Here is a 6,050-nt window from a genome sequence, read left to right on the forward strand (position 1 = left end):
GTTGTGAAAATTTATTAATGTAATTAATGATTGATTAATGGAGGGAACAAGTGTGATTAATGGATTAAACTATTGGTTAATTAAGAATCTGTAAACATCAACTGATGAAAGGAGGAATGATTATATAGACAGTGTTATCAATTTACTTTCCAGAAATGACCACTTATCACTATTTTATAATGACCATTTTACCCTCTAGAGCATTGCCTGAATTCATTCGGAGTGACGCTACCAACAAGATTTACTTCATATCTAGGATTCGAATCCAAGACCTGAAAGGAGGAATGATTACAGATAGCGTCATCAATTTACTTTCCAGAATGATCATTGATCACTATTTTGTAATGACTATTTTACCTTTCAGGGGCACTGCATAGATCCATTCAAGGGTGACACTACCAGTAAAATTTTTCTTTATTTCTAGAACTCGAACTCAAGACCTGAAAAAGAGGAATGATTACAAGACGCTGTCATCAATTTACTTTCCAGAAATGACCACTGATCACTATTTTGTAATGACTACTTTACCCTCCGGGGCACTGTGTGAATCAATTCAAGGGTGACGTTATCAACAAGATTTACTTCATATCTAGAATTCAAATCCATGACATTTAGTTAAGGGTAAAACATTTTCACAGGTGCAGATAAGAAATGTACTTATCTAATTCATCACTTTCCATTTCTTTCAAATTTTTTATTTTTCTTTTATTGTCATAGGTTATTTTTGTATGAACGATTTAATGAGAATGGTTCAAAATCTCTTACCTAACTGTGTTACCATTAAGTTCATAAATTACAATTTCATTTCTTATTTCAAAAGTGTGAAACTAATTGACATTTTAGCATGTGATAATAATATTCAAGCTACACTAGTTGTGGTCCAACAATTCTAGCTTAGCCACAAAATAAGAAGTCAAACACGAAATGCCCTAATTGTTATTTACTCCGTAATTCACTTTCAATTTTTATCCGCGTTTTAAAATTAATGAATGATTTTTCGAAATAAATTAAAAATAACAAAGAAAAAATATTTAAAATAATTAATAAGTAAAAGTAACGAAAAGAATATTTAAAAAAAAATACTAAAAGGTTTAATTATGGTAAGTAATCATTGGCAACAATATGTGGCTAATAATAAAGTGTGGTTGATTTAAGAAATTGTCAAAAAACACAACATTCTCTCTATGACGAGTGACGACTTAAAAGGTCTCAAATCTTCTTTTCTTTATTTTTTCATTGAGTCAAAGCTTCATTTATTTATTTATTTATTTATTTATTCATTTTATCCTTATCTGTTTAAAATTTCTGTATTATATTATAACTATTTTACTTACTATTTTTTAATTATCGTTTACATCATTCGTTAGAGGGACTGGGGTCAAATATGATTGGACATTGAAAAATCAGATTATTTATGTCATTTGTTGAAAAAAAGGTTTATTTATATTATTTTTTATTTGAGATAAAATTCGTCCATGTTATTGTGTGTTAATTAAAATGATATAGATAAATTAAACTTTTAACGGAAGATACTAATGAGCCATTTTTAAAAAAATTCAGTGACATATTTCAATCATATCATATTTGACCACATGATTTTATAAAACTGAAATTATTTTCAGTTAATAAATAATGACACAGATGAATTAACTTTTTAATGAATGATATAACTAAAATTTGTCTCAAAACTCGCTAACATAATATTTGAGTCTTCCCCCTCCCATAAAATTTGTTTAAAATGTTCTATTAATAGTTTTATTCATTTATATTTCCCTAAGTTTCAATAATTTAAATCTAATTAATAGAAGAAGAAAAATTTATACGATATTAAATCAGACTATATTTTATACCATATTTTATATTTTATTTTACATACACAACTAGATTACTTTGTTGTTGAAACTGAACGTGCAAGAGAGAAGTCGAAGTATTGGCAGATGTCAAATTATATTTTTTGTAGGAGTTCTATTATTTATTTTAAAAAACAGTTTATATTTATTCTATACCACAATAAATAAAACTATAGTAGATGACAGGCTTTAATTATCTATTTTTGGTGACTGACAATACTACAAACACTCTTTTCCAAAAATAAAAATAAAAATAAAAATAAAAATAAAAATAAAATTGTGGATATGAAATTTAGAGCAAGGACATATTGAGGTTTACTGTAAACATCATAATTGGAGTATTAAATTTATGCACTTTACTAATATTACTACCAATTAGAATAACAAGTTGGGTTTTGCTAATGTCAAATCAAAACTGCCCTAAAGTTGGCAGTAGGGGACATAAATAAATTGATATCATATAGTAATGGCCCCATATAATACGAATAGGTCTAAAATTACAAGGAAATCTGTTTCTCACAATTTTTCACCTTTTGGTAACATGTGTTTCAACAGTTTTTCTAAAAAAAAATTCACATTTTTAAATCGATTAAAATTTTACAATTTTATAATATATATAATTTAATAAGAAGGAATATATTGGACATATTGTATGAGTTTACGTGAAAAAACTTGTCATCAATCCAAAGGACATGAAGCCTATACGAATTTTGTGTATTTGAGTTTGTCTGAATTTTATATTTTCAATTGATACGTAGAGAATTATTGAAATTTCATACAAATGGTAAATTCGTCTAACTATTTAATTTCTTGAGTAATACTTAAGAATTTAGTTAGAACAAGAAGTTTCCTTCTTTTTCCTTCTCTATTTAAACTTCAATATTCCCTCCATGTCTTATAAATGGTTTTTTACATATCCATTAAAAAAGTAATTTAAACCATAATTTTTACGTTAGTTATTTTACTAAAGACCCTATAATATATGCATGGGAGATATATAAAGAAAATTTTAAAGGATTTTTAAAAAATTTATAAGAGACGGGTAATTTACTAATTTTGAGTAGAAAAAAAAAGTACCTTCTTAATCTGTAAAAAATAATTACTCATTCCGAAACAAATTAATAAAGATTTGTCTCCAAGGAATAAAATTAGGTTTTATCTTCATTTTGGAATATAATAACCTTAGTAAAAAAAGATGTTTTTGTGCTACTAGAATGGTTGAAGGGCACTTTTGAACTTATAATTGACTAATTAGGTAAGAATATTTCGTACAAAAAAGTAATGAAAGTTAAAATTGATATATTTTGAATAATTCAAAAATAATTGTGATAATTAATTAATTTATTTATTTATCTTAGATAGAAGGGCCCTAATCCAAGTTGCTTACCAACTTTGGGTAGTAGTAAGCCATAGGTACTATAAATAGATTGTTTGATTTTGATTGTAGGGGCCTCCACTCTTTGTCCTTATACCTATCTTTTTATTTAATTTTATTTTGATGAGCTGTTAGTAAGTGTTTTGATTTAACTCTTTGTCCAACTTTGGTCTCTAGTACAAATTCAGGTGTTACATGCAAAAACAATACCTCAAAAAATAACATAAAGTTCTAACTATTGCATTTTTACCTATAAGATAAATAGGACTACTAATATACAAAATGGATACAAGCTTCACATTTAATGGTATAGTGAAATTTTGTGGGCCTCTACCAAAGAGGTGTACAATTTTAGTATGACTTTATAAGATGTATTTGTTTTTCGTTAGAATTTTTGGAGGTTATTCTGCTCTAGATCGTAAAAGTGAAAGAATGAGTATTTTAAGTCTTGTCTTTGAGTTTGATCAAGTCTGATGTTCGACAAATCTTGAAGTAAGTTGCATTTGTAGTCATTAAAATTTTGTAGGACTCTACAAAACATGTACAATTTTAATTGAGATTCTACAAGATAATTGATTCTGCATTTAGAGTCTTTGGAGGTTGTCTTACCCTAAACCCTAGTTCACTCTATATAAAGATTAAAGGGTATTATATTCCCTCCCAGAAGACATCTCAAAGATTTTACAAATTCATGAAATATTCATAAAGAGATCAAATTTAAATATTCTAATTCTAGAATTGTCCACTAACGAATCTTATAAAAGAAAAATCAAAAAAGAAACAGAAATGTACACATTGATTTATCAGTAAAATACTCTTATTTATTCAAACTTCATTTGTGGTTGATTTATAATTCATTCATATATTTACAACTTATTGCAAGCAAATAACTTTTTTTTATATATATATTTAGATGAAAATCATTATCTTTAAACAAATTATCATCCAAAATCCTATTTTCTTAAAACGAGTTGAAGGGTTAGGCTTTAGTAATAATTATTAGTTATTATTATATGGATAAGAAGGAGATATATCATTTAAAAAATTATTAAAATAATGATGATTAGGTGAAGCACTTGTGAATGAAACATTATCTAAATTTATGAATTAAGGTTTTGACTTTTGAATATAGGATTTAGGATAGAGATAAAAGGGCAATTTGTCTCAAGTTGTCCCATATTAGGTCAAAATTGAATTATGCAATATTTTATGTTAAATGTTGGTTAGGTAGGGGGAGAGATTAGACAGCAAAGAGATTATGGGAATCGTAACCACGCTTAAAAAACACCTAAATTAATACTAATACAACTATGAATATTCACAATTACATACCAAAAAACATATAAATAGATGTTGTTTAATTTGTCACAAATTTTAAAATAATAAAATATAAATTGCAATCACAAATAAAATATTAAAAAATATAGTTTTATTGATATATATTAATTGAGGGTACAAGTATATTCTTTATATATTATTATTCTCTCTTAAGATTTCTCTCAGTGATTCAAGGGTGATGTACGTATCTGGATTTCTCCATATATAATTTGAAGATTGTTAGTGTATTTCTCAAACGTATGAGGACATATTTGATTTCTTTATGAATTATATCATAAATTTATGATTTCTTCGAGATGCCTCTTAAAGATTATAATACCCGTTATGTAGGCATAAACTAGGGTTTACTGTAGAGTGGCCACTAAGAGTCCTAAGTGGAATCGTGAACATGTCTGGTAATTAGTCCCACAAAATTTCAATGTCAATATGCGAGATGTTTTTAGGCTATCAATAGTGCAAAGATAACACGAATAATTTATGTTAAGTTCATGAGAATTTTTAATATTATCCCATTTAAATTGAGATAAAGGGAATAGTAAGGAGCAAATGGAGGGTCTTTGACTATGAGAACTCTACAATGGTGTTTGTTGATTAAATATCATGAAGATCCAGATGCTCTCTCTTTTGAGAGATGGCCTATTTATGAGCCAAAAAGTCAAGTCTATATACTAGAGAGTATAAAAAAACTAAACAAATAAGCTAAAAATGCTAGTATTCTACCACACTCAATTAGGTCCCTTTAAATGTATTTAAATTTTACCTTTTAAATTTTTGGGTATGGTTGGGACTTGAGGCCTTGTCATTGACATTTCCTCTCATGTTATTGTTATAGAGGTTCCATAAACACTAGCCTAATATAAATAATGCCATAATCTTTGTCATTGATGTCTCATCTTTCACACATGTATATATTCGCTCGTGCATGTAAGGACGATTCATGTAAAAACAACTTCATCCGCTGCATCTCATTCATTGACGTTTTTACCTCAATTCATTACTTAATGTAATAATTTTGTATGATTTAGTATAATCTAACATCAAACATGCATGGACCTTTTCTTTACGACTTTGTAAATATTCAAAACGAATATCTCTATATTATACTATATATCTATTTTTTAGTTTTTAGTACTTATATGTTAAAAAGAGTAGGAAAACATTCAAATATATTCAACACAAATGCGTCAAAATGATTTAGATTAACAATTATGGACATAACAAGATCCTATTATGTTTCAAGAAAAAAAAAGAATCCCATCAAACTTTTAATTGAGTCAACAATGCCAACTCACTTGCAGCTGCAATATTAACACGACAAAATAAAATGTATGCGTGCCACGAAATATAATAAAATAATATTAATTAGTGTGAAGAAGAAAAATACTATGAAATTATTGTTTGGTTATACCAACTTTATTGTCATATATATATATATATATATATATATATATATATATATATATATATATATCCCTATATTTATTTTA

Source organism: Solanum pennellii, chromosome 9 (genome assembly GCF_001406875.1).
Source record: "Solanum pennellii chromosome 9, SPENNV200".
Lineage (NCBI taxonomy): Eukaryota > Viridiplantae > Streptophyta > Magnoliopsida > Solanales > Solanaceae > Solanum > Solanum pennellii.